We start from the raw sequence: 14739 nt of genomic DNA, 5'->3' as shown, positions 1-14739 counted from the left end.
TTTTACAACACATTTTTACAAAATAATGATTAGGTTACCTAAGTAAAAATACAAATATTATCAATAAGTACATTATTAGAACAATTCGAAGATGACAGCCGGTTTGGTGTATTTGAAAATAATTAAATATACCCAAAACATTCTTCTTCTTTCTCGGCACTACATCCCGGGGCGGGATTTGGCCTCCTCTACAATTGTCCTCCACATGCTCCTATCCTTGGCTGCTCCTCTCCAGTCTCCAGCCCTCCCCATCTTTCTCCAGTCCTCTTCGATACAGTCAGCCCACCTCTTCTTTGGTCTGCCCCTAGACCGTTTCCACTGTGGGATCCACTTGGTCATGATTTTTGGCGTCCTGTGCTCAGGCATTCTCTCAACGTGTCCAGCCCACCTTAGTCTTTGGGATCAACAGAATTTCACCACCGTTTCATGTTTTATTAACTCTTCTAACTCGTGGTTCATTTTTATCCTGTAACTTCCATTTTCCAATGTGGGCCCGAAAATTCTCCTGAGGATCTTTCTTTCGAATATGGCCAGTTTATGTTCTTCCCTTTGAATGAGGCACCATGTCTCACAGCCATAGGTAACTACTGGTCGAATAACTGTTTTGTAGATAAGCAGTTTGCTATTCTTGCTTAGGATTTTCGAACTCAGTAGACCCTTACAGGCGTAGAAGCACTTATTAGCAGCTATGAGTCGTATGTTCACCTCTTCTGTTGTTTTATTGAGTGTGTTTAGGTTAGAGCCCAGGTACGTGAAGCTCTGAACCTCTTCCCATACCTGCTGCTCCACACAGATATTTCGAGGTGGACCCTGCTCTCGCGTGGATACCATGTATTTTGTTTTGCAGGCATTTATTTCTAATCCAAGCTTTTCCGCTTCCTTTTTTAATGTTGTGGCATGGTCGATCAGTCTTTGTTTGGATCGGCTAGTTATGACTATGTCATCAGCATAGGCGCAGATCTGGGATGTGTTAGAGTTAACACAACCCCTTATGTCAACCTTACGGGCTATGGCCTCGAGAACCGGGTTGAACATCATGGTGGAGAGTGCGTCACCCTGCCTTACACCAGACTCAATCACAATATGGTCCGTTAGCTCATTTTGTATGTTTATGACGGCCTTTGACTCAGTTAGGGAGACATGTATCAGTCTTCCAAGTTTTGAGGGGATTCCTAGTAATTTTAGTGCATGCAACATTTTTTCTCTGTTGATACTATCAAAAGCTTGTTTGAAGTCGATGAAGACATGATACAAAATCATATTATACTCATACGCCTTTTCCATAGTTTGCCGCATCAGGTGAATATGATCAATGGTGGATCGATTGGGGCGGAATCCGCACTGGTATTCTCCCAAGATACTCTCCGTATACCTTAGTAATCTTGCATATAGAATACTGGAAAAAACTTTGTACGCTGTGTTAAGGAGAGTGATACCTCTGTAGTTCTCACATTTAGTCTTATCCCCCTTTTTAAGTATAGGTACTATAATACCCATCTTCCATTCTTCGGGGAGTGTTTCCCTTTTCCATATATTGAGAATTAATTGGTACAGATGTTCTTCCAGCTTTGGTCCCCCCTTTTTGATTAATTCAGCAGCTATCATATCAACACCAGGAGCTTTATTATTTTTTAACCCCTTAGTGCCTGCTTTACTTCATTCAGCGTAGGTTCTTCAATGATTTCTTCCGCTGTATGATATACCATTTCATCGTCATGTTCTCCTTGTTCATTGCCAGCATGATTTAACAGTGAATAGAAATATTCTCTCCATCTTGCCATGATATCTTCTTTATCAGTTAAAATTTTTCCATTTGAGTCTCGGCAAATGTTCATTTTGGGTTGGTATGATTTAGTTAGATCCCGAAAAGTTTTGTAGAATTTTCTAGTTTCATTGCACCTTCTCTGAGATTCCATACCCTCCACCATTTTCCTCAACATTTCGCGTTTTCGTTCACGGCAGAGTTTTGTTGCATATTTTCTTTTTTCTTTATAAATTTCCGCATTTTGGCGTGTTTCTCTTTGTAGGCATTTTTTTCTTGCATTATTTTTTCTATAATTGCCTGTTTGCAAGCATCATCGAACCAGCCGTTATTTGCTTGTACTTTTCTTTCCCCTAGTACTTCAGTGGCACTCGCTATTATGCAGCTTTTAGTGTTTTCCCAATCATCATTTACGTCATCAGTAATTGGTGTCACTTGTAATTTGCTATCTAGCACTTGTTGGTAGTTTTTCAGGGGGTCTGAATTCATAAGTTTTTCCAGATTCCATTTTATTCTTCTCTTTCCATCGCTTTTTTGAGCTCTTGATATTTTTTGCTTCAATTTCGCTTTCACAAGAAAATGATCCAAATCACAGTTGGCCCCCCTGCAAGAGCGTACATCTTCAACTGTTGTGGCTCTTCTTTTAGATATAAGTAAATGATCAATTTGGTTACACTCCGTGCTTCTTGGGATTTTCCAAGTGCCTTTATGTATCATTTTATATGGATAACAGGTGCTACTAATTACGAGATTGTTAGCCGCTGCAAAGCCGCACAAACGCTCTCCATTTTCGCTGGTTGTTTCATGCATGCTATGTTTTCCAGCAATTTCTGTGTATATTTGTTCTTTTCCAATTTTGGCATTGAAGTCTCCCATTACAATTAATGCATCATGCGCTGAGACAGCTTCACATGCACTTTGTATGTCGTCATAAAATTTATCTTTGATTTCTTCTGTTGCATCCTCGGTTGGAGCATAGGCGTTTATGAAAGTAATATTATAAAATATGCCTTTTATTCTGAATTGACAAAGTCGCTCATTTATTGGGTCAAACCCCAGCACGGATTTCCGTATATTAGCATTGATAATAAATCCAGTTCCATGATGCCCTTGTGTATTCAGTGCTCCACTAAAGTACAGAGAATATTTCCTTTTATTAATGCAGCCACTGTCCTTCCACCTTATCTCCTGCAGAGCTGTTACGTCCATATTATATTTATAAAGTTCGTTTGCAACTTCTTCCATCTTTCCTGCTTGCAACATTGTTCTTATGTTCCAAGTTCCGCAGTGTAAATAAAATCGTTTGTCCTTAATTTGTAGCCGGGGTCTTTCATTGATAGGGGTCCTGAGTTCCGAGGCGCTTGTGTTGGTGTTCGTAATCTGGTGTTTTTACCATGTAGGGTGATTAGCCCTACGATGAACCTTCCTCCTTCATCCGGGCTTGGGACCGGCAGCAACCTAGGTGAATCCTATGACTACAGGCGGAGAATACCCAAAACATTGACAATAATAATTTATTCACATCATAAGAAAATATACCTAACATCTAAATAGAATAGACCCATAGCTGCTGGGACTCAAAACAGTACGTCGAATTTGTTGATAATTTGTTTTGTTTGCCATTCACAAAATGTAATAATAATATGTAGGCAGGCACACTCAGGGGGATGAAAGTTCCATACAGCGAATGTGACCACCTAATACTCTGTTTTCAGAATAGATGGTAGCACGGTCACACACGAAGTCGCATGATACAAGACCATTTCAATGACCAATTAGAGCTCACCCATGGTCCAGCCAGCCAATCAACATTCGAGCTTTCGATCAGTCTTTTCAAATTTCATGTCAATTCTACATATTTTCAAAACAAAAGCAGTCGTCCAATATTTTTCGAGTTGACATAATGTCAAGTGTCAGATAATATTGCGATTCGGCGTTTTTAAACCATATTGATAAAAAGGTTTTGCAATCCGATGGCTGATAAAATAAGTTGAAGGGTAAGTCTACTTTTATTATATTAGTTTATAGGTATTATACGCTTGTATGGCCCTTGAAATTTCTTTGCAGTCGTCGCATCGAAATAATGATAGTACCTACCTATTGTAATTTTCACGTTTGCAAATCTACCAACGCAAACATAAAAAATAGATACCTAGGTATATAAAGAAGATTATGTTTGAGTAAATTACGTACCTACCTATATAAAATATCTATATTATATTTGCGCATTCTTACAAAAGTGTAAATGGCGACCATTGTCATTTTATATTTAAGTACATTTTAAAATTATTGTTTCAGAATCTACATCAATATATTGTCGATCGTTGAGGTTTTGACTGCGAGAATAACAGCAAGCGATGAAAATTTATAATGAAACACAAAATGAAATAATTAATGAAGTCATCAATCTGACAGGAAGTGCTGACAAATAATTTCCATGGTGGGAGTGCGTTACTATTATTATTAAATAATTATGTCCTCATAAATTTATGTTATTATTCATAATTTGTCAATTTATCATTGCAATAAAATGTACGAAATATCGACTTTTACTCATTGTTGTCACAATTTCGTTTATATAATTATAAAATCTTCAATTATATAAACGAAATTGTATTAAATTATTTCAAGTTATTATATAAATTGAATACGTGTATTAATTAAAGCTCTAAGTACCAGAAAGTTGTATTGCCTGTAGTTACAAAATACCGAGTCATTGCAGTAAAATTTCATGAAGCAGACCTTTTGAAAAATGTGGTTTTACAGTGTGAAGAAATCACGGCAGCTTCTATAATTTTAGGTATTAATAACTCACAAGTGTCAACACACCATCGTCAGCCTTTTTTATATTGAATGAGGTTGACCACTGTAGTGCTATTTACACCATTATAAATAAAACAGGCCAACGGACTTACAACGTCAACAGGTTTAAATATTTTGCTGTATTTTTTTGACTTGCTTGAGGCACTTAGACCATAGTTGAAGTTATTGGCGTTAGTATGTAGAACACTTTTCTATAAAAATGTCAGTTTTTTTGTTTTTGGTACTTAGCGCCTTAATTAATACACGTATTCGGCCACAATACAAAAATTAGAGGGAACGTTGCTAGCAGTGTATTGAAATTGACTGATGATGTTATGATGAATGTTTGCTTTATTTTACCAATATACAAGTAAACAAATGAGAAGACGGCTTAATGTAAATGCTAACATAAATTTCTCAAATTGTTCCAGACCATTCGTAATAAAATATATTATGTTTCATTTGTTTATTACGGCAATTAGAAAGCACACGAATTCAAATCTTATTGAAAATATAATCGCCACTTTTAGCCGTTAGAGACGCCACCTCCTGGTGCATAGTAATTAAAAAATGTTAATTAACAAAAACCTCATTAAAACGCAATTAAATTTTCACATAAAGTATATCGAAAAATTAAAAAAAATATTTTGAACAGATTGTCATATTCGTTTGTTGCAATTATTCAAAAATAACCGAATAAAATACATTTTAAATTTTGAAATAAAAAAAAATATTGTATTTAGATAGGTATTGATCGATTAAAATATGTTTTAAAGCATTAATTTGATAATGAAATATAATGAATTTCTATGCTCTCCCCCTTAAGTCATTTACACATCAGTTTGACTGGCAACTCTAAAAACGGAGACTGAACGGACAACAAAACTGACCCATTAGTCATTAATATTATGGTCTGATATAATAAATACTGATGGTCTTTTTTTATTTTAAATTGAAATATAAACAATTGAAAATTGTGGATGGGAGCGGGTTCTTCTACTATTCAATAAAGAAAGGACATCTTTTCTAAAATTGCTTTATTAAATTTGAAGTACAGTGCTTTGGCATGACCAAAACAAATCTAAAACATAAACATGATGTGTTACAAATGGTAAAAAGACATTGATCTAACATTTCTTGCGTAATAACTGCAGTCACAAAATCAAATTGCACAATAATAGTTATTCAGAATTGATTCATTCTCGTACACATAAACCTGAATACTTCCCGGTAAATACAGACCGCTCAATATCCATTCGAAATTATTTCTGCTTTAGAGATATCCATAAATAATAACAAGAGAGTAAAACTATTTACATGGCGTTTAAATATACAAATAATTAGGATAAATCATAGGCACCTGTAATATTTTTAGGTTATGGTTAATATACCAAAACATACGCACACATTCACAATATAATCACATTGTTTTGTAAAACAATTTTAAATTCTACGGATAGAACTAATTCTGCTTTGAAGTACATCACTTCTACAGTAGTAATATTAATTTTATCTATTCAACTCTGTGCAAAGTTTTTAAATAATTTCCTCTGATATTCCCCCAAATGGTTACAAATCAGAGAGTAGACAACATTAAATTGTAACAAAGGTTAACTTCTCACTAAAAATGATCAAATATAATGCATTTAATAAAGTGTTTTAAAATTTAATCACACTTATGTAAACATAACATAGACCTCCGATTGACTTTGCGAAAGGACTGTCACAACCAAACAATTGAAATAACATTACTTGCCGTAATTACATGAAAGAGAGTAATTATACTTAACCACTTTCTTCATTTTTTCAATAATTTTATAAATATGTAATAGCAATTGACAGATTTGTTTTCGGATCAAAAAAAAAGGGAGCAAAAATCAATATTATGGGAAATATATCAAAAAGCTTTGCACAAAATTCCCTAATGAATTACTTATCATTACTATTTTTATATCAATTGCTAATTCATCTAAGCTTTGTAAGTTTACATACTTACACTGTTTATATTATGTTTCTCAATTTTTATAATAGGTCAGTTACTCGGTAATGAATCGTACATTTAATTTATGATGCGTTCGTAATCATTCGAGTGTCCCAACTGTTTGAGAAAAAATTACATTTTTACCAAAAATAATTAAGACACGATTACAATGAATTATTATTGACACCACACCACGCTGAACATGAAAACGCTTTAAAATCTAAGCAATACTTAAATTAGTAAGAAATTGTCTTTGTACAATTTATAGAATTAATCCATTGCTGTAACTTAAGTTAATTTTGCTCAGGTTGTTAGTACATGCTATATAAAACATACGTAAAGAAATATTTACACAATGTTATCTTTTAAAACCGTTTGGCAATGACTGATCATTTATTAATCTAATACATCATGTGGTATTACATACCTACGCTATACATTTTATCAATAGACTTTTAAAAAAACCTACACCATTAAAATTGTTTTTTTGGTCATAATTTCATCGCTGTAAGCTTTGTAATTTCACTTGGTGGTTCGACACAGAATACGTAACGGGTTACAAATAACATAAATCTATTTTGCCAGTACACACTATTTTTACCCAGCTTACGAGTCTAGGTTCCCTGCTAAGGCTGCATTTACAAAAACACAATTTTGAGTAAGATGAAAAATATATTTTTATTTAACAATGTACAACTGCACAAAGATGGCAAGTGTTTTTTTTTTTGTATTCATCTCAAAGCTGTGTTATTTGTTTGTAACCTTTCGACTTTTGAGTTTGATTCGCATTTTAGTCTCTTATTGTATACTATGTTGTATGCAGATCTTTGAAAGATCTGAACATCCGAGCTTTGCGCATAAAAAAGTAATGTGCAGCCAAAAAATATAACTCACAGTATTTATTTATTTATTTTATTATTATAAAAAAAAAAAAATTAAGAGTGACATTTCAAACTGACATAAGAAAGCTTACACCCTATGGAGGAATGATAGATGACTCCTCACCGCTCTTTTCGATGAATGTTAAGTTACTATAGATATACATAGGTGTTATCTAAGATTCCGAATGTTACCCACTGTTGGGAATGATAAAAAGGCTATTAATAACTACTGTTTAAGTAGTATCAATTCATGTATTTGGGAAATACATCTTCCTTCTACAGGGATCGAAAGCTGAAATGGTATTGTATTTGTATTTGAGAAATACATTTTTATTGAAAGATCCTACACAGTACGATAATTAATGGAAGTATGTAATGATAAAAGTTTAAGTAATTTACTCAGATATTATAATGAAAGTAAATAACAATTTCACTCTTAAGCAGGATATATAATTATGTGGATCTTCACAAGGTGGAGGTTATAATTAATTCATTCACCCAAACCAAAGAATTTGGACTCTAGTCTTGGAGTCTAGATAGGAGCCTTATACACATTCGGTATTAGGAATTTTAAAGATAGTTCAATTTTCGAATCGAACAATTATTGTATGACATTGGTTGTATTGATAACTAGTACAATATTTTCATCTTCTATTGGCAACCCCGAAAACAAAATGGCGGCTCATGTTCACATGGTTTGAAGTATGCTTGAAGCTTTATTTCTATTTCTCGGTGTTTTACATGATTACTCATCTTAAAAATAATGGTCAATGTATTGGTTAAGGCTGCCTACATAAAATTGACGAGGAAGTATGCTTGGGCGGCCCGGCAAATAAATGTCATTATTGAAGTTCTCTTCAAATGAACCTCAATTATGGCTAACTTGATCTGTGGAACAGTGGGTCTATTCTATACTAAGCACTTATTGTAACAATTACAATAAGTGCTAATACTTTGATACAAACCTACCTTAAGTTTGATAATATTTATCACTTTAGCGGTCGATAAGTATAGAATAGACCCACAGGGGTCCTTTTTTGCTTCAATTTTAAACATATAGGCTCCATCTCTGTAAAAGAAGAGCCCAAACTCATTGGGTCCATGATCTGGATCAAATGAAAATTGGAAAAACAACACATAACTTTTGACAGATGTGTGATTAGAACTCTTGCATCCATGACTTCAGCGACAGGTACTCAACCACAATCTCGCCATGGGGCTTTCTTCACTTTTTTGTCAAATTTTATTTGCCGATACAATAATATAATCATCATAAAAGACAACGGCTAGAACTTTTATCTTCACTAAATCTCCATACGGCATAAACAGCCTTGATGAAAACATTATTTTGAGATAATCAACATTTCAAGTTTATTTCTATTTTTTATGTCAATTATTGAGAAGAAAAAAACATTAAATTATTATTGAAAAATCAAGATATAATCATATTTATACGGTGATAGACATCACAGCGCAGACATTTTTGGAATTTTTGTCTCTTTTTAACTGATAGTGATTAATTGACACAAAAGATATGGATAAAAATAATCACAAATCAAACAAAATCCTGAACCAATTGTAAAATATGATTTGGCACAGAATGTTTGAAACATTTTTTTGATTTTATTTTTATCACCTTTCTTACGGGAATACAAAAGTCTAAAGCCTGTTTTGAGACATTTTAATGAAATAATAAGCAACCGCTCAACACTGTAAGGATTGTCTTCGTCAAGAAAATAAAATGCTATTATTAGTACATACGCATCTACAACTAATTTATACAATTTATATAAGAAATATGTATACGTATCATTAGAGAGACAAATGAATTCATTGATAATATTATGTACTTCATATATCCACGAGACGGTTAACATGCCAGTAATTGCAATAGTAATGATATTCGTTTACGATCTGCTACAAACACTGAATCTATATATTATTTAGAAAATGACATATACGCACTAAAATTATACCTTTAAAATATATTACCATAAATACTCGTGAAGGACAGGGTGTTACAAAGTTTAAATAGAATTTAATATAGGTTATAAAATTAGGTGATAGGTAACATAGATAAGAATAGCATTAGTATCTATGTATAATATTATTACATTTTACATCCCATCAACTATCATGTAGAGCTACTTAGCAATGACAAACGTGTAATAATAACAGATAGAGGAAGATGAGTTAAGATTAGTTAAAAAAATATTTATTGACATTGACTGGTATACATCGCTATTGGAAGTAAATCAGAATGAAGATTTAAAAAATATAGGTATTATATATATAATTCAATACAAACTATTTGATTATAATACGATTAATTCAGGTGTAAAATATTATGCACGATTTGATATTTTATGAGACTTTCTAACATAAAATAATGTTAATTTATCATCATTGTAACCCGCAAAATACATTTTTTATCTATATATTAGATATACAAGCAGATTGATTCTAATGTAACCTTTCACTCTTAAATCGTTAAAAACAGGATAAATATTTATAGAATATCATTTAATCCTAGAGTTACATGCGACATAATCTTTTAGGTAAGTACCTAAGTCAAACGTCACTTTGACAGCCAATATACAAAAGTGGCATTGCTCTGGTCAAGTTCTACTGTAATACCTGAATATTTTAGTTTGACAGGTGTTATCTTAGATAACCCTCTTGCACTGTGAATACATATGTAACAGCTGTTGTTACCTCGGTCCAGAAAAGATTTTTCTTTAACATTAATCGAGTGTGCAAATCAAACTAGATATTTTCCTTCAATATTTTGAGGGTTGCAATGGTGAGTGAGTACAATAATAATATGTTTAATTTCACTATCAAAATAATATTAAACTAAGTGATATTGCTAAAGCTGTACATAATAATATGTCAATATACAGCATAATTCAAACCATTAGAGTTTATTTTTACATTTTTTTTACGAATATAGCTGTAGATTTACTTGATTGGTGTTTTGTTCCAGTGAGAGCAGTCGACACTTGACGTGAAATGGTAAATGAATTTTTGAATTTTTTTTACAACACATGAAATTGGAATTAATTGTTTATGATAGAATACAGTAAAAACTCTATTTGCTGTTTAAATACTTTACTTAAATACTACAATAAAACTAAATTCACAATATGTATGAATTTCTTTGTACCACAGTAGGTAAGGTTAGGGAACCTGCAGCCTTTTAAATGAATTCAAATTTTGCAAAACAAATAGTTTTAATTGATTGTATTGTTTTTCTTTTATTATTTGTTTTGTAATCTTAAGCTGTAAGACTTTAAAATACCAAAGATATGCTTTTCAGCCATTTATTGTAGCGAATCAACATTCTTTACATATCCAAAATCAAGACCTACCTTAAGATCATAAACAATGGATCATCTGAAACTGCTTACATCTATGCTGCAAACAAATAATCAGAGTTCTTTCCAACAGAAATCAGTCACAATAAAGACATTATAAGGTTAGGTAGTTAACTTTAAAAATAACAAAAACAGGTCACCGAAACATACATAATAAAAATAAACTAATTTGCATTTAATAGATATTTTTATGCAACCTTATTAGGTTACAGCAAACTTAATGTGGTTCCCTAACCCTCTACTAGAGTTTAACTGGCATCATTTATGTATGTACTATGTATATAAATTGTTTCGACAATCAATATAGTACTTATTGGAATGCATGGTAAAACACGGAGCTTTCACTGTATTCTTCAAAAATATCAAAACTGTTATAATTCAAATATTAACAAGCAAGTTTTTGAATTGAATTGAATTTAATTAGATGGATAATTTATTACATATTAACAAAGATTCTAATGAAAATTTTGGATGATTCATTTACCGATTTGCACGAGGTGGATCTGCATATGATAATTAATTATACACATAACATAATTGATAATATTACAACACTTTAAATACTAAATACAACAGTCACGATTTCACACATATATATTATAAATAATAATTTATCACGAACATGACAGGGTAGTAAACATATCTTATCGAATGAAAACAAAGAAATTTGGAAGATACACATAATTTACATAATAATATATAATATAAACATTGAGTTGTAATTGTATATTTCACTGTCAATAAAACTATAACATCAAAAGAAAGAATAGAAATTTTTACACCATACAATAGGTATGTAAACAAATACCAGCCAAACATGAATCAATATTAATAACATACATCAGTGGCGAAGACTCCTTGTTAGGGGATTATTTAACGATAAGACAAGATAGCTAATGATTATTTAACATTTAGCATCCTGTACATGTAAAGAAATGTGTAATAATGTGTTAATGACGTTTTTATTTATTGCCAATTTAACAATACGCAGTGACATTTGATTGGTTTTCCGAATATCCGTTTTTGTCGAAATCGACCTTTTAATGCAGAATGTTTTTTTGTATCTAATTGGACTAGAACCACCTCTTTCTTTAAATTACTTTATAATGGTAATGAATACATCATTCATATGCTGTAAAAATAACAATTTAAATATCTCCATGTATTTAAATATAGGATTATGAAATTTGCTTTTCGTCTCCTGAATATTTGGTCTATTCGGGAAACCAATCCTACAGCGACGATTTGTATACCGACAGCGGTATTATCTTTCTGTTAGTTTGATCTGTTTGCTGTGGTCTCTTGGCTTGATGCTTGTTGTTTATTTCACGTATCTTTACAGCACTCATATTAGCCGAGTTGGTGAAGCAGCCGTGGGTCGTGGGATCGATCACGTGGCTGGACGAAAGTGCATTTAGTATCTTATTATTTTTAACAGTAAAATATTAATGAAAAAAATTCAACTGAAAGTTCCGTAAGTACGACTGTATTAGCACTCTTTACTGGGTACCTACCATTGCCTAACTCCAACAATCTCCCTTCGCCACTGATATACATAGCAGTACAAATTAAAATACTGCAACTTATAATTTCAAGTGTTTGTAAAAGACACAATGGGAAAAAAAAAACTATTTACCTATAGAATAAACACGAATTAATAAGGAATAATATGAGTAGATACGTCTAGATAGTCACTCAGTCAAATGAAAATAATCATTTCACTAAATAATAAATAAAAATTTGGCATTTCAAGGACTCATGACAAAATTCAATTTTGCATCAAAAATATGGAAACAAAGTGTTTTAGAATGTATTAAAATAGATTAGAGAAATATGGAATTATTTATTATTTTTCTTTACGTCATTAATAAAATGTTGGAAACCATACTGGTCGAGCGTGTCAAAATTAATAAATAAGAGTATGTAGAATCGAAACAGTCGATATGATTTTCGATCGTGTCTCTCTATTAAGTTCGACAAACAAATACTGCAAATGGCTGTGAATGTTTATATTAAAAAGCACACATCTATGCTTATATCATTATGGAAGGTTAGTCTAAACACGGCATATTTATTAGTTACTGTGATGATATTAAATCTATGATGTGATGTGCATGTAAAGCAGTACGTTAAACAGTACATTCATTTCATCTAGAGAAGAGTCTCAGTAAAAAAATAGAGGTTCTAAGCACTTAGGCTAGTATAAAACAAGTAATTGGCAGTTGAAATGTTCGCATTTATATTATTGCTTTATTCATTTTAATATGTTTTTGTAACCTTTATAATTATCACACATCGATATATGATAAAGATACTACAATAATAAAAAGCTTTCTATCTAGTCGATACAAGTCAACTATACCAAACACACTGATTATATTTTAGTGGTATTCATTGTATAAAAAAAAAAAAAATGTTACAATATTCTCTTTTTTAAACAGAAAATTGTATTCCATGTAAAGATTTTAAGTCTAATTTCTTTTTATATAAGTTGGAGATTATACAGGCACATAAGAGTAGTAAATTTTATAAAACACAGATAATTTAATTAATTACGGTATAATAGTGATTTCTATCAATAAGTTTCATCAAAATTCATGTATGGGAAGCTACAAAATGTGAATACAGTAAAACCTCTATATAACCTATTAAATTTCTGGTCAAATGTGAACATTGTTAAAAGCATACTCTTAATGTTATACTTGTTTTAATCCAAGACTCGTAGCTAGTAAGTAAAGTTCTGCGCATGATTAGCACGTCATCTTTCTCGCATTCAAAGTCGAGTCATATTGCCATGCTGTTCGTTTACAATGTTGGAAGCATTAACAAAATTTAAATTACATTAAAATGCATCATTGTAATTTTACCCTTAAAATATGGGCCCCTTCAACGATCTAATAACATTTTTTGACTATTCATCAGATAAAGAAATTCAATTATTACACCTATTTTTGTAATTTTGGAAAGTTAATTATAAAAAAATTGCAGACTTCATAAGTTTAAACAAAGCAAGATAATTTTTTTCAATGCAAAATTGTCGAAAGCAAGTGCACTGACTGATAGAATTGCCGAAAAATATTTATTTATTTCTATTCGGATACCTAATAGGTAACTTTTCCTAGAAATTAAACTTTTCATACATTACTCATCATTTTTTTAAATCAAAAGCTGCTTTATTATGAAACGGACTTTCAGCATTAACGAACACCTGCAGTAGTCCATTATATAAAGGTTTTACTGTAAATTGATATTTATTGTTGTTGGTTAGATCACTTCACCTCTCTTGTGCCGATATGGAATTGGTTAGATTTCTTGAAGCATTTCTTGCATCTAAATACTACTACGTCAATATCACAAATCCGCTCTTTTCAATAATCTGACTAGGCCTTTCTATTATAAAGTAAATCCTGTATTTGTGTGTGTATAATGAAGTATGTCATTGTCATGTTGCATTCACAATTAGTGAACCGATAACACCTATTCAAAAAATAGAGTTTATTTGTGTATACTGTGTAATGTAAAAATTAAAACAAAATTTTGAATAAAAAAATCATTTTTAATAGACTGTTAATACATCGAAATAAATCTTATTTACACTCACACAACGCATGCACGCATAGGTACTATCATTTGCATGAGCTCTATTAAATCTATTGATAAACATTTATCTTCCAGGGGTACGCGACTCAGTTCAGTATTAAATGCTTAAAGATCGGTATGAAAATGTGGCATTTTAATCTGACTGAAGGGTTGATAACAATTAGAGGAAGACTCGGATATCATATCAAAATGTAATCAACACAATGTGCAGAATTAATGTCAAAAAGGCATTTCTAAAAACTAGTTTTGATATAATGTGGCCATATACAAAAAAAATACTTTCACATTCAGGATAAATTAATTGCAGATAATCATTATGTTACACATTAGAATATT

Source organism: Rhyacophila brunnea, unplaced genomic scaffold, assembly GCF_057557595.1.
Source record: "Rhyacophila brunnea isolate RB1 unplaced genomic scaffold, BYU_Rbru_1.0 scaffold_17, whole genome shotgun sequence".
In the NCBI taxonomy this organism is placed as follows: Eukaryota; Metazoa; Arthropoda; class Insecta; order Trichoptera; family Rhyacophilidae; genus Rhyacophila; species Rhyacophila brunnea.
The sequence above is the reverse complement of the archived record's forward strand: the minus strand, read 5'-3'. Positions refer to the sequence as shown.